The 22,547-nt window shown below is 36.0% G+C and overlaps 1 pseudogene; it reads left to right on the top strand.

Moving 5' to 3' along the window:
* Positions 1 to 688: 688 nt before the first annotated feature.
* On the top strand, positions 689 to 821 carry LOC125922257 (uncharacterized; annotated as a pseudogene).
* The last annotated feature ends 21,726 nt before the right edge of the window (positions 822 to 22,547 follow it).

Below are 22,547 nucleotides of genomic sequence, written 5' to 3'. Positions count from 1 at the left end.
TAAGGAAAGACAGGTAGGTTAAATAGGTTTTAATTAGCTAGTTTGATATTTTCTATGGGCACTGGGTTGTAGCAGCTCACCTGAGTTGCATGGTACCTGGTCTTGGCAAGGTTAGGACAGGGAACCACGGACCTGGACTGTAGGATCCTGATGAGGGCTGGAGGGGAGGGCTTTGATTGGTTAGTTTGCATTTGAATGGCAACCTCCCTGCTGAATTGATTTCTATCGCTAGGGAGCTAGGGATTAGCTAACACTGGGAGGAGCAAATCCCTGCCAGTGTCAGTAAGGCATCATTCCCATACGATTCCCTGGTGGATTCTCTATCAAGATTCATTCACTATCTACCAATTAAATCTGACAAGATTTCGCCCAATAAGAGCAGACGTCACAATAATATTGCAAATAAGACACGGCACCGTTTCTACATTCATACAATGGGTAGCTAATTAACACCAGTTAAATAGGATTGAACATTTTGATGTGTAATATTTTAATTGGTACTTATAACAAAATACTTATTTATATTTAAAGTAAGTGTTGATCTCCAGACTTGAATGTGTCAATTAATGCTGTATTCCTTCATTTCCCTTTTAGTTTTAGCAAAAGCTTATGTGTGTGTGTGTGTGTGTGTGTGTGTGTGTGTATGTGTGAAAAAAGTAAAGTGAAAGTACTAATGAAAATAGTACAGATCCTCTTGTGGTTCATAAGCATGATGATTTGGGTGTTCACGCCATTGTGTGACATGTGCCTCCCTTAAACCTGGTTACGTGACCTCAGGACATTACCTTGTTATGTGACCTCAGGACATTACCTGTCTGACGTGGAAAAAAAAAAAGTACAAACTGGTGAACAAGAAATACTATTAAGTAAATTCTGGCTTCCATGCTACAATGTGATAAAATATAATCATCAAAAATTTGAAAAACTAGAACTAATTCTGAAGATGTCTGCTGTAGGACGTGGAGACACAGCAGTGTCAGGAAGGCTTGCGGAAACTTTTGTCATACTCTCCTTGCCCTTATCTGTCCCTAGGACGCCAGGAAACCTCATCTCTTCTGCTCTGTTGTCTCAGCTTATATTTAAAAAGATTATGATTCCCTGTGGCCTGAAAAAGATAAAACGTTCTTTACATTTGTACTAAGAGGTACTTTCCCTATGCACTTCCCCACCTGTATACACCCCCTCCCTATACACTTCTATGCCAAAATGTTTCTATTCGCAGTTCTAAAAACATTATTCTTGCACTCCATTTCAACTTTCCCAAGTCTGACACATTTCTAAATTATTCATATTTCAATGAGAAGACTCTGTCATATCACTTAAAAGTTTCTCACCCTTATTTACGACTACTATGAGGGTAATGAGTCATTTTAATAATGTAGCTTCTTATTAAAGTGACTTTTAATCTCATGACGTGGCAGGGGGTGATCTTGTCAAAGCAGAAGGGTTACATTGTCCCAGTGGCACCTCTAAATTAGTCTCTACTGGTGGCAGGCACTAAGGATCCACAAAGTAAAATGTAAAACTTATATTACTGAAAGGCACTCTGACCACAGACTGTTCTAAGTATGAGGCACCCATCCTGGTCTATATATCTGTCCAGTTAGCATCCTCTGATCCTAGGGTGTTAGCCTCGTTCTTTCTAGGGAAATTGTTCTGAAAATCTTACAATGTATGGCTGCACCCAAACATAATTTACAGTACAGTTTACATGTCTGAAGTTGATGTACAGGTTATCGTGCAAATAGCAGCATAGGAATGTTTCTGCTACTGCACATACTTCCCAAGGTTTGCTGAATCCAATAAAATGTTCTGTTATTGCATTTTCCTCATTAAAAGTGAAATGAGTGTCAGTTATTATGCTTATTGGCCATTTGAGTTTTCTCTTTTGTGAATCGTGAAGTTACACCTTTTGTTCATATTTCCATCATATCTGCCATCATATCAACTTCATTTTTTCATTTTTAATTTTTTTTTGTTTGCCATTTACTTTTTGTTTGTAATAGCCTCATTTTTCTTCCCTCTTTTTCCCCCCTTAGTTCTTAATAGCTCCACACAAGAAAGAAGGATGTGATGGGTCAATTTGACTGGTTCACAGGGACCCAGATATTTGCTACATATGCATATAATGGAAACAGAATCAATACATTTGTTATTATTAGTTACATAGTATATACATACATATATAAGAGAAATAGAATCAAGAGGATATATAGTCTTTATATATTTATAGATACATATATAATACAAGCTACAGGACGAATGCAGAGACTAAATAATAAGAGACTACATTAAAAGTAAAATTTCCTTTTACTTTAAATTGAAGATGACACAAAGAAATGGAAAAGATTCCATGCTCATTCGTTGAAAGAATAAATCTTGTTAAAATGTCTATACTCCCCAAAGCAATGTACACATTTAATGCAATCCCTATCGAAATACCACCAGCATTTTTCAAAGAGCTAGAACAAACGATCCTAAAAAGGGACCATAAAAGACCCCAAATAGCCAAAGCCATCTTGAAAAAGCAAAGCAAAGCTGGAGGCATTACAATTCTGGGCTTCAAGCTGTATTTACAAAGCTGTAGTCATCAAGACAGTCTGGTACTGGCACAAAAACAGACATAGAGACCAATGCAAAAGAACAGCAAACCCAGAAATGGACCCACAACTATATGTCAACTAATCTTCAACAAAGCAGGAAGGAATATACAATGGAGAAAAGACAGCGTCCTCAACAGATGATCCTGGGAAAACTGGGCAGAGACATGCAGAAGAACGAAACTGGACCACTTTCTTACACCATGCACAAAAGTGTATTCAAAATGGATAAAAGACCTAACTTTGAGATAGGAACAGGAAGCAACTTCTCTGACATCAGCCATAGCAACTTCTTACCAGACACATCTCCAGAAGCAAAGGAAATAAAAGCAAAAATGAACTACTGGAATTTCATCAAGATAAAAAGTTTCTGCACAGCAAGGAAACAATCAACAAAACTAAAAGGCAACCTTCAGAATGGGGGAAGATATTTGCAAATTACATATCCAATACAGGGTTAGTATCCAAAATCTATAAAGAATTTGTCAAGCTCAGTATCCAAAAAAATAATTAACCCAGTTAAGAAATGGGCAAAAGACGTGAGCTGACATTTTTCCAAAGGAGATATCCAAATGGTGAACAGACACATGAAAAGATGCTCAACATCACTCATCACCAGGGAAATAAAAATGAAACTACAATGAGATATCCCTTCACACCTGGCTAAAGTTAACAACATGGAAACATTAGGTGTTGGGTAGGAAGCAGAGAAAGGGGAACCCTCTTACATTGTTGGCAGGAATGCAAATTGTACAGCCACTCTGGAAACTAGTGTGGAGCTGCCTCAAAAAATTAAAAATAGAACCACCCTATGATCTGGCAATTGAACTACTAGGTATTTACCCAAAGGATACAAAACTACTGATTTAAAAGGATACATGCACCCCAATGTTTATAGCAGCATTATCAACAACAGCCAAATTATGGAAAGAGCCCAAATGTCTATCGACTGATGACTGGATAAAGAAGAGGTGGTATATATATTCAATGGAACGTTACTCAGCCATCAAACAGAATGAAATCTTGCCATTTGCAACAATGTGTATAGTGCTAGAATGCATCATGCTAAGCAAAATTAGAAAAAGACAAATACCATATGATTTCACTCATACGTGGAATTTAAGAAACCATACAAACGAACATGGGGGGAAAAGAGAGAGAGAGAAACCAAAAAAGAGACACCTAACTAGAGAACAAACTGAGGGTTGTTGCAGGAGGTTGGTTAAATGAGTGATGGGTATTAAGCAGGGCACTTGTTGTGATGGGCACTGGGTGTTTTGCGTAGGTGATGAATTGCTGGATCTTACACCCAAAGGTAGTATTACACTGTATATTAACTGACGAATTTAAATAAAAACTTGGAAGAAAAAAATCTCCTTTTATTTTTAACTAGTTTGGTCTGTGGATTCTTCTAAATGACAATCACTCTGTTAACACATATCACATGCCACTGTATGATAGGAGCTAAAGATAAAGCAAACAAATAACATGATTCTGCTCTCATAAAGCTTAGATTCCATGAAGTAAACACATAATTACGCTTTGTGAATGATGGCTACTCATCCTGAAAGCTTGAGGAGTTTCTTTGGCATTTTCCGTGTATGCAGTCTGGAAGCGTCCATGGAGAGGGTGTTTTCTCATAGCTCACTGGTCCCTTAGGAGACATCGGGACTCAGGTTTTCAAATCCCCTGTTATTTTTTCCTCCAACTGCTAAACAGACCTGACCTAAAAGAGGGATCGATCGTTTAAAAATAATTAGTATAATTACTATAACTTTAGATCAATTTTAGCAATTATATTGAGCCCAGATTTGTCTACCTCTCAGATTTAGGTTTTCAGTGGTGATAACTTACATAAACCAATGCTCACGGTGGTTAGAACAACAAAGGAGAAGAGTCTGGGTTTGCACAGCCTCACCAGGAGCAACTCCTCTCATACTTGGGATGACATATATTGGAATATGATTAGTCTGGTCCTCAGCAGGCTGTACTGTCATCAGAAGCTTGATTGTCTAAATCTTATTAGCCTGTGATGTCCTTGAGAACCAAAGTGCTTGATTCTCTTTCAGATATATTGTCCCATCCTAGTGCAGTTCCTGGCAGATATTCAGTGATATCTGGTGAAAAAATATAGGAATGAATTTCATGTATATTAACATCCATGAAAGAGTTGCTTTCTCCTGCCAGTTTATTTTGGTTCATAGACACTTGGAAAACAGAATAATCTTTGGACCTCAGAGATACAAGGGCATGCATATCCTCAGGCTACTTTCAAACATACTTTCTGAGCAAATAAAAAGAGGGAAAGCCCTCTTTGCAACCCTCTCCATCCCCTTCAAAGCAGGGAACATTGGGGAAATTATTGTGGAAAAATCAACTGACTTTGAACTTACAAGCCAGATGTTTGCTTTATACCACTGCTGTTTTTTCAATGTCATCTCTGAGCATTTTTTGACTTTTTACACATCACTGAAGGTGGGTGTTCTTTACAAAAAAGCAGAAATTGGTCAAGTAACAATAATAACATTAAATACACTTATCAGCCAAAAGCAGGGGTTATTTTTTTTTTAATTTTTTAAAATTATTTTTACATTTATTTATTTTTGATAGACAGAGCACAAGTGGGGAGGGGCAGAGAGAGAGAGGGAGACACAGAATCCAAAGCAGGGTCCAGGCTCCGAGCTGTCAGCACAGAGCCCGATGTGGGACTCAGACTCACAACCGTGAGATCATGACCTGAGCCGAAGTTGGACGCCCAACGAACTGAGCCAACCAGGTGCCCCACAGGTTGAATATTCTTAAGCAAAGGGACTTCATATGGTCCCTAGGATGTCTGTTTAACATGTAGGCAATACTGAGTGTCTCATTCCTTAAACCTAAAGTAGCCCTGACTGCAGATTTCCAGGAATTAACTGAAATTCTGATCTACAAAAAGAGAATAGATTCTGCATGATTGAAACAGTTTCTGTATGAAAGAATCTGCCACAAAGCATATGTAGCCCTACTGTTGTTAGAATGAATTAAATGAGAGTTCCTATTAAATATTTGGGTGAAGGTTGAAGTTCCAAATTCTTGGAAAAAAAGCTGTTAGTAGCTCATTTGTCACCTTCTTCAGAGACTTTGCTTCTGTTAGGGAGGGAGGTAGATGTTCTCTCGCATCAGGTAGCTAGAGAATTCTCTTTGTAGGTGCCATGTTGAAAAGGTTTAACGCCATTATCTCACCTTCTTCCTAACTATTAATCTAGTTCTTCCAGATTCCTTTTCCTGATGGTGTCACCTTTGGCTGTATTTCAACATCAAATATCTTTGACTGTTTTGTCACTTTCGTTAGAAATGTGGAAATGTGCCACTAAATGGAAACTCCATTATACTCTATGTAGAGGTTATAGGATTGTCTACAACCCTAACGCATAAGCGCTATGAATTCATTTTTGCTAAAATATCTTTTACAGAGTAATGTATAATCTGTGCCTTTCCTAATAGAAATAAGTCCTGGTCATGTATCAAGATATTTTCTAATCGCTTCTGCAAAAACATTATTGATCATTTAATTGCCATCTAGTGAGAGTCATTTCACATTAACATGTTAGCTCATTATGTTTTCTTCCTCAAAATGTCCAAATCAATACTATAATCAGTCTTTTTTTGACCAAATGTTCTGTATTAGTGAATACCAAACCAATAAGTCTAAATCCTACTCATTAAAATTATTTACTTAGAACACAACCCAAACTTTAATGCAAAAGCTACAGTTACTGGACAAGTCACAAAACTCATACTCAATTTTGTTATGTGACTGATTGTTGTCAACAATTAAAAATTTTATTGTATGGAATTTCCCTCTTATCTGATTATGAATTTCTAGAACATGAATATTTGGGCTTTGTTTCCTCAGTGTTTATCAGCTTTTATCCTTTATAATTTATTGTTCTTTCAAGTACTGCAGTTTTATCCACCTATAATAAAATATAAATAATAAATAAAATAAGCAAAATAAATAAATAAAATATAAAGTATATGTATTCATTTCCACTCAACATACATTAATTAACCTCTATTATGTGCCAATACCTGTCCTAGGCATCAAGATACAACAATGAATGACATATACTGATTCTCCTCATGGAACTTAAAATCTGGTGGAGAAGTATAAGAGAAGGGTAAGAGACACCCAGGCAAGGAAAGAATAAGAGTGGAGTCTTGGGGGAAGAATTGACATGGAATTCTCAAGGCATGGTAAAATGAACATCAAAATATTAGATGGCAAGGAAATTAGATGTTTAGATTTCACTTCATTAGTTATTTAATATTCCAGTAAGGTCTAGGACACCAGTTGTTGACTTCGTATGTCTCTCTCAATGAAATCTTCTTCTGAAATTAATATTTCAAGCCCAGAATTTATTAGTTATTTATTTTGTGCATGTAGTACAAGAACAATGAGTTCAGAGTTCAGAAACCAGCGGGCCTCTATTTTTTTTTTCTCTTTACTCTTTTAATAAACACATTTAGGGGCGCCTGGGTGGCTCAGTCGGTTAAGCGTCGGACTTCAGCTCAGGTCACGATCTCGCGGTCCGCGAGTTCGAGCCCCTCGTCGGGCTCTGGGCTGATGGCTCAGAGCCTGGAGCCTGTTTCCGATTCTGTGTCTCCCTCTCTCTCTGCCCCTCCCCCGTTCATGCTGTGTCTCTCTCTGTCTCAAAAATAAATAAACGTTAAAAAAAAAATTAAAAAAAATAAACACATTTAGGGGGAAATTGGATCAAATTTTAAAATTGTGAAAGAAAACGTATTGAAAACCATGTTGTATTATGAAAAAAAAATCTGTTCAAAAATATTACATCCATTTCCATTCTCATCTCTCACATACAATAACTACTTACCAGATAATTCAGCCATTCGTTAAAAGCTCATTTTGGAATCTTGTTCAACTTGTCCAAGTATGTCCAATTAGCATTCCTGAAAGTTGCCTGGTGCTGGACAGTGGTTAGGGATACTTGTAGCAGAACCTGACAGCTCTGAGGGTCTCAGACAATTTCTATCCTGTGTCTCCTCTACACTCGCTGCCTCGGTGTACAGCCTTCCTTTCTACACTTTAGCAACTTCACATTGTACAAATTTCAGGAAGGAGTCCGCTGTAAAAACTTAAGCCATTAGTGGGCACTTTTATATTGCAAAACCAGTGAATGTATACTTCTTTTTTTTTTAATTTTTTTTAACGTTTTATTTATTTTTGAGACAGAGAGAGACAGAGCATGAACGGGGGAGGGGCAGAGAGAGAGGGAGACACAGAATCGGAAGCAGGCTCCAGGCTCCGAGCCATCAGCCCAGAGCCCGATGCGGGGCTCGAACTCACAGACCGTGAGATCGTGACCTGAGCCGAAGTCGGACGCCCAACCGACTGAGCCACCCAGGCGCCCCATGTATACTTCTATCAATGTCCTGTAATCTACTCCCAATTTATCTTAATTTAATCATTTCAGACCCATATGAAAATAACCTAAACTTCTATTCTTAAAATTGCGTTACTTGTTTGATATTGCCTAGGTGGCAAAGAGCTTTTCAGCAGTTTTTGGCCTATTTTTGTCTATATTTTCAAATGATCTGTCAAACTGACAAGTTTTTGATAACATTTTCATGTATAGTATGAACAGAATGCTTGATGTTTCTACTTTTTTATTTATTTTTTCTATTTTAAAGTAGTTGACACCCAATGTTATTGACTTCAGCTGTACAACATAATGATTCGACATCTTTATATGTTAGGCTATTCTCGCCCCAAGTGTAGATGCCATCTGTCACCATATAACTCTATTACAATATCACTGACCATACTCCCTGTGCTGTGTCTTTCATTCCTGTGACTTATTAGTGATGTTCCTATTTTCATTTCAAATTAGTGACACACATTAAAACCCATACATTCTCTTTTAAGACCATTCATAATTTCATTTAATTGGTTTTTTTTCCATTGATAATTCTTTCTTACTTAAGCTCCTTTCTTCACTTTCAAATTCGTTTTATTTATAATTCAAGAAATGATGCCTTTGAACCTGACATATTGATCTAGGTCAATGTCACTGGTATTTCTTAGTCTTTTAGCTTATTTTATTAGTCAATGGCTTCATATCGCTATGCATGAATATGAGTAAACTTTCACATTTCCATTAGATGTTCTGAGGTTATAATAATTTAATTAAACACTTAAATGGTTAATTTTCTACCTAATTTTCTACCTATCATTTTATTATAATTTTTGTTAGATATTTCTTTAGTCAACTCCACATATTTAATATTACTTTTACCCAGATTTTTCAATCAGCTTTGTTGAGGCATAATTTTAGCACACTAAAACTCACCAATTTTCACTGTTAAAGTCATCATACATAGAAAGTCAGTAGCCCCTAGCAAAATGTTTTTATCACCCCAAATTTTATTTCCTTCCCCTTTGGTGTCAGTGTTCTTACCCACCTCCCTGAATATGGCAAATTCTGTTCTTTCCAAAATAATAATTTTGCCTTTTGAAAAATATTTTTACATAAACAAAATTATATGGTATGACACCTTTTGTGTTGGGCTTCTTTCACTCAGCAAAATGCTTTTGACATTCATCCCAGTAGATGTTTATATCATTCATTTACTTTTATTTCTGAGTATTCCATTGGATGGATACACCACAAATTATTTAACTGTTCAGCAGCAGAGGGACATTTGGGTTCTTTTTTATTTTCCTGTGATGAATAAAGCTACTGTGTGAACATTCAATGAAGCGCAAGATTGTGTGGGTTTAGGTTTTTGTTTTTCTTGGTTAAACACTTATGGGTGAAATTGCTAAGTCATATAGTAAGCATATGTTTAGTCTTTAGAAAAACTAAACATTTTTTTCCTAAGTGCCTATAACATTTTACCTTTCTTAATGTTTCAGAACATCCATGCCAACATTAGTCTTTTAAAAGCTATCAATGCAATATGTATGTAGTTCAAACTCATGGTTTTAATTTGCTCTTTCCTGGTGACTAATGATATCAAGCATTTTTTTTTAATTTTTATTTATTTTTGAGAGAGACAGAGACAGAGACAGAGACAGAGACAGAGTGCAAGCAGGGGAGGGGCAGAGAGAGAGGGAGACACAGAATCTGAAGCAGGCTCCAGGCTCTGAGCAGTCAGCACAGAGCCCAACACGGGGCTCAAAGTCACAAACTGTGACATCATGACCTGAGCTGAAGTTGGACGCTTAACCGACTGAGCCACCCAGGCACCCCTAGCATTTTTTTTAAGTAGACCCTAAATCCAACGAGAGGCTTATACTCGCTACCCTGAGATCAAGAGCTGAATGTTCTACCACCTGAGCCAGCCAGGCGCCCTGAAATCAAGCATTTTTAACGTGCTTATTTATTAATCCTGTCTCTGTCTTTTTTGGTGTCACATCTGGTCAAGTCTTGCCATTTTATCATCTTATTTTTTCTCTTCTTTTGAATTGTCACTAAATATATGCTCTGGATATATTCTGGATTCAGATTCATTTTCAGATATATTCTCAAATATATTCTCCCAGTCTGTGTTTTGTGTTTTCATTGGTTTCACACTGTATTTTGACGAGAAAGAAATCTTAAATTCTGATGACATCTAATTTATCATTTTTTTTTCTTTTACACTTGTTCATGTCTATTTAAAGAAGTTTTACCTAACCAAAGTTTACTAAGATTTTCCTCTATCTTTTCCCAGAGGTTAGTAAATGCATCTCTTACACATAGGTTGACATTTTATTTTTAATTTCTGTATCTGTTTTAAGTTAGACTTGAGGTTGAATATTTTGTACATTGATATTCAATTCTTCCAGCACCACTTACTGAAGAGGTTACCGTTCCCTCCATTATCTTGCCTCAAAATCTGGGTTAAAAATCAATTGAACATGTACACGTGAACGTATAATTTATGGATCCTGTTTACCGTTCCATTGATCTATATGTCAATTTTTACACCAATACAACACAATTTTTAAGTTAGGTAGTGTAAGTTCTCGAACTTTGATTTTTTTTTTACACAAAATTCTTAGTTATTCTACATTTATTGAGTTTCCATAAAATTTTGCATTTAGATCGGCACTTTCTATTTTTAAAAATCAGTTTGTTGTTTCAATTAGGATTTATTTGAATCTGTAAGTGAATTTGGGGTGAGTTGACATCTTAACGATATTGAGTCTTTTAATCTTTGAACATCGTCTATTTCTCTATTCACTTAGATTTTCTTTAATTTTTCTCAGTAATGTTCTGCAGATTCTCACATAAAGGTTTTGAGCAATTTCTGTTTACTTTAACCCTAACATTGTCACATTTCTGGTGAAATTGTGAACTGTGATTTTCTAAATTTCGATTTTCATTTTTTGTTGTCGTGAAAATTTAGAAGCAATCTTGATGCATGTATAATAACCTAGTTGTACACTACAACCTCCCTAACTCACATTTAATTTCATAGATTCTCTGGGTTACCTATATACGTGATCATATCTCCTGCAGATAACACAATTTTACTTTATTCTTATTTCAGTCTGTAGGCTTTTTATTTCTCTTCTTGCCTTATTTCAGTTCTATGACCTTCCTTTAGCACAGTGTTGAAAAGAAGTCATGAGAGAGAACAAAATAGGTGAAAACAGTCAGTTGTTCCGCATTTATATATTAGCTTTAAGATTTTGCTAGTTTTCCTTTATCAGGTTGAAGATGTGTCTGTTTCTAGTATGCTAAGAATTGCTTTCATGAGTGGATTTTAAACGTTATCAAGTGGTTTTTATCAAGTGGTTTTTGCACTGAAATTATAGAAATGATGTGTTTTTCTTTCTTAGTGTGTTGGTATGGTGAATTATATTATTTGATTTTCAAATTTTAGCATAGTTTACTTCCCTTGGATAAATCCCACTTAGATGTATTCCCTTTTTTCAAATTCATTAAAAAATATACTTTTTGCTTCATTTCATTTGAGAAGATGCTGTTAAGAATGAAGAATATGGCTTAGTGCTTTTATTTTAGTTTTGTAAAGTCTTGCTATCCAGATAATGTTGGTCTCTATGTAAAATGAGCTAGTGGGGTGCCTGGGTGGCTCAGTCAGCTAAGCGTCCGACTTCGGCTCAGGTCATGATCTAGAGGTGGGTGAGCTCGAGCCCCGCATTGGGCTCTGTGCTGACAGTTCAGAGCCTGGAGCCTGCTTTGGATTCTGTGTCTCCCTTTCTCTCTGCCCCTCCCCCACTCATGCTCACGCACTCTCTCTCTCTCTCTCTCTCTCTGTCAAAAATAAATAAACATTAAAAAAAATTTTAAATGAGTTAGGAATTGTTGTCCCTTCTATTTTCTCAAATAATTTAAAGACAATTAGAATTATTTCTTCCCTAAGAGTATGATGTCATTCACCACTGAATCAATATGGGACTAAGTTTTCTTTATGAGAAATTTTTAAGTAAACATCCAATATTTTTAATAACTATAAGATTATTTTGTCTAATTCTTTCTTCTTAACACTTTGGCAGCATCTCCTTTAAGGCATTGGTCCTTTTTATTCAGGTTGTTGAATTGATCAATATGTGGTTTTCCACAGTATCTCTTTATCAGCTTTCTCGTGTCTGTGAGATCTATGATGATGACTATTATTTTATTTTTGATATTTGCACTATGTTTTCTCTCACTTTTTCCTGAGCAGTCTGATTGGAGGCTCAGGAACTGTGTTCGTCTTTCCAAATACTTAAATTATGCTTTCATTGCTTTTATCTACTCTTTCAATGCTTTCTATTGCATTAATATTTGCTCTCTTTTAGATGACACAAAGATATGGAAAAGCATTCCATGCTATGGATTGGAGGCACAAATATTGTTAAAATGTCTGTACTCTCTAAAGCAATCTATACATTTAATGCAATCCCTATCAAAATACCACTGTCATTCTTCACAGAGCTAGAACAAACAAAGCTAAAATTGGTATGGAACCACAAAAGACTCTGAACAGTCAAAGCAATCTTGAAAAACCAAAGCGGAGCTGGAGGTATCACAATTCTGTACTTCAAGCTATTTTACAAAGCTGTAGTCATCAAAACAGTCTGGTACTGGCACAAAAACAGACATAGAGACCAATGCAAAAGAACAGAAAACCCAGAAATGGACCCACAACTAATTATATGTCAACTAATCTTCAACAAAGCAGGAAAGAAAATCCAATGGAGAAAAAAACAGTCTCTTCAACAAATGATCCTGAGAAAACTGGACAGTGACATACAGAGGAATGAAACTCAATCACTGTCTTACACCATGCACAAAAATAAATTCAAAATGGATGAAAGACCTAAATGTGAGATAGGAAATCATCAAAATCCTAGAGGATAACACAGGCAGTAACCTCTTTGACATCAGCCATAGCAACTTCTTACTAGACACATCTCCAGAAGCAAGGGAACAAAAGCAAAAATGAACTATTAGGACTTTATCAAGATAAAAAGTTTCTGCACAGCTAAGGAAACAATAAACAAAATTAAAGGTAACCTTTAGGATGGGAGAAGATATTTGCAAAAGACATATTTAGTAAAGGGTTAGTCTCCAAAGTCTATAAAGAATTTATCAAACTCAACAACCAAATAACAAACAATCATTTTAAGAAATGGGCAGAAGACATGAACTGATATTCTTCCAAAGAAGACATACAGATGGTGATCAGACACATGAAAAGATGCTCAACATCACTCATAATCAGGGAAATACAAATCAAAACTACAATGAGATATTCCGACACCTGGCTTAAAATAAACAACATGGAAACAACCGGTGTTGGCAAGGATGTGGAGAGAGGGGAATCCTCTTACACTGTTGGTGGGAATGCAAACTGGTGCAGCCACTCTGGAAAACAGTATGAGGATTCCTCAAAAAGTTAAATATAGAACTACTTTATGGGGGCGCCTGGGTGGCTCGGTCGGTTAAGCGTCCGACTTCGGCTCAGGTCATGATCTCACGGTCCGTGAGTTCGAGCCCCGCGTCGGGCTTTGTGCTGACGGCTCAGAGCCTGGAGCCTGTTTCCAATTCTGTGTCTCCCTCTCTCTCTGCCCCTCCCCTGTTCATGCTCTGTCTCTCTCTGTCTCAAAAATAAATAAATGTTAAAAAAAAAAATTTAAAGAACTACCTTATGGTCCAGCAATTGCACTACTAGGTATTTACCCAAAGGATACAAAAATACTGATTTGAAGGGGCACATGCACCCTGATATTTATAGAAGCATTATCAACTATAGCTAGACTACGAAAAAAACCCAAGTGTCCATCGACAATGAATGGATAAAGAAAAGATAGCATATATATACAATGGAATATCACTCAGCCATCAGACAGAATGAAACCTTGCCATTTGCTATGATGTGAATGGAGCTAGAGTGTATTATGCTAAGTATATTTACTTACCGAAATAAATCGGTCAGAAAAAGACAAATACCATATGATTTCACTCATATGTGGAATTTAAGAAACAAAACAGATGATCATAGGGGAATGGGAAAATAAAGAGAAGGAAGAAAACCATAAGAGACTCTTAACTATAGAGAACAAACTGAAGGTTGCTGGAGGGGAGATGGGTGGGGGATGGGCTAAATGGGTGATGGGGATTAAGGGGGGCACTTGTGATGAGCACTGGGTTCTGTATGTAAGTGATGAATCACTAAATTCTACACCTGAAATTAATATTACCCTACATGACAACCATAATTTAAATAAAAAGTTGAAACTAAAAAAAAAAAAAAGAAAAATTTTGCTCTTTTTTTTTTATCATTTTTTTCCCTCTGTTTGAGTTTAATTTGTCCTTTTTCTATTTCCCTAAGTGGGAGACTGTAATATTTATTTAATATTATGCATTTTTATCATCCATCAGTTCAAATATTAGAATTTCCTTGTGATTTCTTCTTTGACTCATCAGTTATTTGAATTGTCTTGTTTGATTTCCAAATATGTGGAGATTTTGCAAAGAGCTTTCTGTTATTTATTTCTGTTTCAATGCTGTTGTGTTTAGACAACACACTTTGTTTTTATCTGAATCCTTTTAAATTTATTGAGACATTTTATGAGACAAAATATGGTTTATCTTAATGACTTTTCTGGGCATACTTGAAAAGTGTGTGTATTCTGCCATTGCTGTGTGTTCTATTAGTATCAGCTAGGTCAGGTTGGTTGACAGTGTTATTTGTACATCTTCTCTATACATTTTTTTTTGTCTACTCATAATATCAGTTGCTGAGGGAGGACCATTGAAATATCTAACTATAATTTTGAATTTACCTATTTCTTTGTTATGCTTTAAACTTTTGTTTCACAATTTTGAAGCTCTGTTAGTAAGTATGTGTATACATTTAGGATTCTTATGTCTTTTTGGTGAACTGACATTTTATCATTAAGATAGATCTCATTTTATCCATGTTAATATCCCTTATTCTAAGATTCCTTTCTCTATTAATATAGCTACTCCAGCTTACTTTTAGTTGATAATTTTCTGGCCTGTGATTTTTAACCTATTGGTTACTTTCTATTCAAAGTGGATTTCTTGAAAGTGAGCTTTTTTTTTTTAACCCAATCTGACATTTGTGCCTTTCAGTTGGCATGTTTGCATTATTTGCATTCAATGTGATTTTGCTATTTGTTTTACACCTGTCAAATAATTTCTTTAATGATTTTCCCCACTTTCCTTTCAGTACCCTAAGTATTTTTGTATGATTCTATGTCCACTTGGTTTAGCACCTCTAACTTTTGCTTGAGTTGTTTATCTAGGGTTTAGAATATATGCATACTATCTTATACTCTATCCTCAAAACAATATAATACCACTTTATAAATATTATTGACTTCTTAAAACAATACAATCCCTCTCCCTTAAACTTTTCCCTATGGCTGTTACAATTTTCATTAAATTTTATAAACCCTGTGACATATTGCTAATACTTTAGCTTTAAATAGTCATTTATTTGGGAAAAACAACTATAAAATAAAATTTGTATATATTTACCTACATAGTAATAATTTTTAGTGTGTTTCATTGTGTAGATCTAAATTACTTTGACATCATTTTTCTTCTGCCTTAAGAACTTTATTTAACATTTCTTGTAACACATGTCTGCTGGCAGTGAATTATCTCAGCCATTTTTTTTCCTGAAAAAAATCTTTATTTTTCCTTGTTTTCTGAAAGACATTTTGTGGATTACACTTCTAAATTGATAGTTGTTTTTTATTCCCCCGGTATTTTAAAGATATCACTTTACCGTCTTTCGGCTTGCTTTGTTCCTGATGGGAAAATGGTAGCTACTCTTATCTTTGTTCCAATATGCCTTTTTCTCTGGCTTTGTGTTCAAAGATATTATTTTTATTAGCAGCTTCCAGCAATTTTATTCTTACATGCCTTATAGTTTTCTTTATGTTCTCTGTGATTTTTTTAACTTTTTGGGTTTTCTGTTTATATTTGTCATTAAGTGTGGAAAATTACACCCCTTTTTTCTCAAATAACTTTTTGTCCATATCCTTTCCGGTAATTCCAGTTCTGAGTGTTCTAGGCTGATTGATATTGTTCTAAAGATCACAATTAGTACCCTGTTCATATGTAGTACCTCTGCTAATATTTTTATTTCAGTTTTCTCCTTCTGTATTTCAGTTAGGCTCTGTTTCTATGTATTTATATGTGGGGAATAAGCTTAGGAATTCCCTGAGCTTGCACTGATGGGTTAACAAGGCATAAAGAATTAGAAAGCCACAGGATGAACACACCCAAGTTTGGGTAAACAAAATTAGGTAAACAGGGCAAAGGCCCCCAGGATAGGACAAAGGTATAGGACTAGGAAAGCCTCAGAATGAATGCATCAAAAATGAGGTAAACAAGATTAGGTATTCGGGGCAGAAATGCCCCCCAACTTAGTACAATAGCAGAAAGCTGCTTTCACAGGAAGGAAGGACAAAAACAGAAAAACAGAACTTTAGAGCCCAGCAGGGAGAAGTTGCCCAGAGCGGAGCTAATTAGCAAACGAAACGTGCCATGTTGACCCTGAGGTAGCAAGCTCTGTCTTTCTTGTCCCCTAGGCAAGTTTAGGTAAACAGAACTGTGCCTCATGGCTGCTATAAACAACCTTCCTCCCAGTGCCAGGATTTTGTTTTGTATTGACCCCTAACACAGCATATTTTCAAAACCCCCTTTCCCTCACGCCCATGAGTTAATGTTCAGTTTCATTGTCTCTTTGTGCACATCCACCACACTTGTAGCCTTCTGATCTTAATAAAAACAGAGCAAAGACCCTTATTCGGGGTTCTTGTCTCCTCCCAGACATTAGCCTCTCTCACATTTTAATCCTGTGTCCGCTCTCTTGCTGGACAAGAGAGGACTACAGACCCAGAGTCTATGACATTTATATTCATTGATCTTTTATTCTGAAGTTTCTAATCTCCTGTTAATATCTTCCAATGTATTTTCATTCAGATAGATATTTCATCTCCAGAAATTTAATTTCATTCATTCTACACCTTCCATTTTGTTACTCACCATCTTGAAAGTGAATGATTCTTATAATAGGTGTTTTAATGTTCTTTACTTCTACTTCTATAATATTTGTTATTTCTGGATCTGCTTCCATTTGTTGACTTTTTTCCTGGTTATCAATTATATTTTTCTGCTCTGTTTCGTGGTTGTTAGTTTTCTTTGGATGTTAGACGTTGCGGATTTTACGTTTTTGCTTATTGGGTGCTTTGTGTGGTCCTTTAAATATTGCTGGACTTTGTTTGGGGACACAGTTAAGATACTTGGGATCAGTTTGATCCTTCAAAGACTTGCTTCTCAGGTTTGTTAGGATGCTCAAGACAAGCACTTAGTATAGAGATAATTTGTCCTTATTACTAATGCAATACTCCTTTGAGCACTATACAATATGCCTTTTGTATTACTAAGTCTTTCCACTTTGGTTGGTTGAAACACTAACTTTTCCCAGTTGTTTGCGGGGTGCATTACTGCACACACATTCCTTTTTAATACTTCTTTCCCTGACTTCACATAGTGCCCTCTCACGCATGCAAAGTTTAGTGTGCAGACAAAAATGAGAGGTACCCTTTTACAAATATGCAGTTCTCACTATCTGTCAATCTCTCCTCTCTAGCATTTTGTGCTGAGTAAATGTTAACCACTTTGTTCTTGCAAACTCTAAGCTTTGCCTCCTTAACTTATCAGGAATTCCATGCTCTGATTGACCCCCACACTCCGTTTTTAAGTCTAGAAACACTACCAAAGCAATAAGTAGAGTAATAATAGGGGTTCACTCTATTTGTCATTGCTTTAGTCAAGAATCACTTCCTCATAGTGCCTGTTGCCTACTCTAAAATATGCTTAAGTGGTTATTTCCATATATTTTGTCCAATTTTCTAGGGGTTTTTTTGAGACTTGAAATAAATTTAATTTCTATTACTCCATTTTCACTGAAAATAGAAACCAATTTAAAAAAAATTACAGCATGTATTTGTCTGTTTCTAAATTTGCTGTATAATTCATTTTTATTTATATTCATATTGAGAGTGTATCCTAAATGTTAAGATGCCAAACTGACTATGTTTAGTTGTGCTTTGCCAATTATTTGTTAGGTGACCTTAGGTAGTCTTCTTAACATCTCTACGTCTCAGTTTTCCATAGTTGACACTCGTATGTAGGAAAGCAGTCCAGTTTCATTCTTCTGCATGTCTCTGTCCAGTTTTCCCAACATCATTCGTTGCCTTTTTTCCCCCATTGGATATTCTTTCCTGCTTTGTTGAAGATTAGTTGGCCATATATTGTGGGTCCATTTCTGGGTTCTCTATTGTGTTCCATTGATCTATATGTCTGATTTTGTGCCAGTACCATACTGTCTTGATGATTATAGCTTTGTAATATAGCTTGAAGTCTGGAACTGTGATGCCTCCAGGTTTACTTTTCTTTATCCACATTGCTTTGGCCATTCAGAGCCTTCCATGGTTCCATACCAATTTTAGGATTGTTTGTTTTAGATCTGCGAAAAATGCTGGTGGTATTCTGATAGGGATTGTATTAAATGTGTAAATTGCTTTGAGTAGTATAGACATTTTAACAACATTTGTTCCTCCAATCCACGATCATGGAATGAGACAGGGATGTCTACTCTCACTATTGTTATTTAACACAGTAGTGGAAGTCCTAGCCACAGCAGTCAGACAACAAAAAGAAATAAAAGGCATCCAAATCGGCAGGGAAGAAGTAAAACTTTCCCTAGTTGCAGATAACATGATACTAAATGTAAAAAACCCAAAAGATTCCACCAAAAAGTTGGTAGAACTGATACATGAATTCAGCAAAGTTGCAGGATACAAAATCAACTTACAGATATCTGTTGCATTTCTATGCACCAATAATGAACCAGCTGAAAGAGAGATCAAGGAATCAATCCCATTTACAATTGCACCCAAACTCATAAGATAGCTAGGAATAAACCTAACCAAAGAGGTAAAAAATCTGTACTCTGAAAACCGTAGAACACTAATGAAAGAAATTGAAGAAGACACAAAGATTTTGTGCTTCTATTTTTCGAATGCTTAATATGCATAACCCCTAAGCTAAACAATTTAATATACAATCTCAACGAATCTTCATGGCAATCTTGGGAAATAAATACAGTAGATAGTTACACTCCCCAAATATAGAGAATGGGGTTTATAAAGAGGTTAAATGATTTCCCTTAGGTCCTACAGCCGTATCATAAACATTGAAATACAAACCTCATTCTCTGTGATTCTAGAACATGATTTGTTGGGCATTAAGGGGTTTTATTAAGTGTAATATACAAGTAGAGTAAACATAAGTTTTACTTTAAAGAGGTCTGCTTCATACCAGTTTTCATGATTTAACTTTTAATAATGCCCATGGTCACTTTCAAAAATCCGCATATGTGTGAAAAATTATATTTTATATATTTATTTATATATTTATTTATATATTTATATATATATAGTATATTTTATATTTTATGTTTTTACTGTTATAAATAAACAGATATTATTGATTGGCATGATTTATAATGAGTATCCAAAGTCTAGGGGAGATTTATACTGTTAAAGAAGGTGAAGACTGTAAGGTCATTTACCGATGCTTCACTGATTTTTATCACTTTGACTTTTAGAGAAAAAATGACAAAATGATGACACTTAACAGAGATTTGTTATAATTTAGCAATTTGTTATTTAGCAATTCCAGTTCTGATAAAGAAGGTACCAAATCAGAAAGATACTGAGCCCGACGCGGGGCTCAAACTCCCAGACTGAGATATCATGACCTGAGCCAAAGTCAGACGCTCAAACGATTAAGTCACCCAGGCACCCCAATTATTAAATTTTTAATAAGCATCTGTAGTTAAGTGGTTCTTTGTGGGATGGAAAGGTGGGAAAAAAAGGAGAATAAGAGTGAGCAAAAGTGTATAGAACTAATATAAAAGACAAACAAATAGCCCACAAAGTGTTCTTTGTATTCATGTCAGAACTATACTTAAAAAAAAAAAAGTACTAGAAATATAATCATTCATTCCAGTCATTCCTGAAAAGGTAGGACTGAATATTTAGTATTATCCTACGCAAATGCTAAAAAAGATGATGGGCACAAAAGAGAATGTTCCAGAAGAAAAGCTACTGTATCATTAAATGTTGTCTAAACTATTTTATCTATGAAATGAAGGAAAACAATGCACTTTTCAACTAAAGGAAGTTTTCAGTGACTTACCAGTGATCCTTAAATAGTTCACAAACGGTCATGGAGCAAATGGAATAAAATTGCCCTCTTTGGGGCCTTGGTTATGCTGTTCCTTTTGCCTGGAAATAGTTCCGCACAAATGGATGTGGTTCTCCTTATCTTGGTCATGGAAAATCACTTTCTCAGGGAGGTTTCTATATGCAGCCTATTTATATTGCTAACTCTTGTACACACACACACACACACACACACACACACACACACAGTCTAGCCCCCTCTATGATTGCATTTCCTCACTTAACACTTATTTCCACCTAATATGGTATATGTTTTTCTTTCGTTGTTGTTGTTTATTTTTTTTTTAATTTGCTAAAACGTGAGGCCCACCAAAGTAGGAATTTATTTTGTTTGCTGTTCATTACTAATACATAAACCAGTACCGAATGGTGTTTAGTAAATACCTGCTGCGTGCGTGAAGAATAAATGAAGAATTTGTTCTGCTTCAGCCTGAAGCGTTGAACCAAATCATGGGGTATAACCTGGAGGATGGCAGATTAGATTCATCCCATAAAGTGTTAGCACTACAATCTGTCTCGTTATGAGGAAGTATCTGCTCAGAATCATGACTATATCATCCCTGAAATGACTGTATGAACAACTAAAAGGAATACTTTTAAGGCTCCGATTGGATGAGCAGTTGAATTGGTGTTTTGTTTCCTTTAATACAGAGAGTTTGATGATTCAGGAAAGAGATCAAAGGCATTCAAAGCACTACTAGAAACAAATTACAATATTGAGATGAATGTCTGTCCCATTTGATGTTGGGACTTGCTTGCTACCTTACTTCTATTACTGTCACCCCAAAGACTTGCCTCTACGAAATCTGAAAGATAAAGGCTAAGCCACCAGGAGAGGTGAAGCGGGACTTCAGGAGTGGGAGGTAAGCACAGTAACGATGCAGGAGGAGCAGCAGCGGGTGGAAACTTTGCTGCCTGAGGAAGATACAGCTTAGATATGGGCACTTGTTCTGAGACAAGAGAGAAAAAATAAAGAAACCATTTTATGGGAGTCTTTATTTCTCTGCCACGTTAAAATATACAAAATTATCTTTTTTTTTTTTTTAAGCTTATTTATTTTTGAGACAGAGAGAGACAGAGCATGAACGGGGGAGGGTCAGAGAGAGAGGGAGACACAGAATCGGAAGCAGGCTCCAGGCTCTGAGCCATCAGCCCAGAGCCCGACGCGGGGCTCGAACTCACGGACCGCGAGATCGTGACCTGAGCCGAAGTCGGACGCTTAACCGACTGAGCCACCCAGGCGCCCCTACAAAATTATCTTTAGTTGTAAATACTACGCTAAAATCTTCCTGATTCAATGCAAGAGTTTCAGAAAATGAGATGATTTGAGCCTCAACACTGCAACTTGAAACTGCAGAGACCTGCTTGCTGTAGGTCCTCAAACCCCCTTGCTGCAAGAGCTCTGCCAATTTACTTGACAATGTGCAACCTTGGGACTTTGAGCCCATCTTAAGTGACAACAGTTTTGGATCCAATTACCTTACAAACCCTCCAGCCTATTAGTCTATTTGTTTTTGGATAACAGCTTTCCCAGTTTGAAAAGGTATTTTGCTTTTTCAAAACATGTCTTAAAAAACCAAAATATGGTATGTGCTTAACATTTTTAACATTCAGGAAATAAAACATTAATTTTTCTCTTACATAAACCTGTTTCACATCTGGCTCAGTTCTTCTCTTATTATTTCACAGCTGTTTCTGTGGTTTTCCAACTAGGCTAAGAGTGAAACATTTGCTGATTCATTAGAAGGGTGAAGGCCTCATATCCTACGTATTTTCAGGGAAGAAAAACCTTTTTGGCAATAAACCAATGTTCACCATTACCCTGAGGTGAATGTTGTTTACATTGTATTAAACTGAACAGGGAAAGGATTATGCCTAAGACATGGCAGGTCCATTAAGATGAAAATAAATGCATTCAATTTTACGGTGAACTTTTTCACTCGAACCTTTGTTTCTAACAATTAATAGTCTTGGAGGATAATACTTGGATGATGTACAAATAAAATATACTTGTACAATAATGTATCATTGCTGCACTTCTATTTATTTGCAACATGACAGGTATTGTGGGTAGTGACTTTGCATACATTATTTCTAATTCCCGGCAACTCAGCCAAATACATATGGCAAGCTTTGTCTAAGAGATAAAAAAA

This window comes from Panthera uncia, chromosome C2 (genome assembly GCF_023721935.1).
Source record: "Panthera uncia isolate 11264 chromosome C2, Puncia_PCG_1.0, whole genome shotgun sequence".
In the NCBI taxonomy this organism is placed as follows: Eukaryota; Metazoa; Chordata; class Mammalia; order Carnivora; family Felidae; genus Panthera; species Panthera uncia.
Note: the sequence above shows the minus strand (reverse complement) of the source record. Positions and strands in the feature narration are given on the sequence as shown.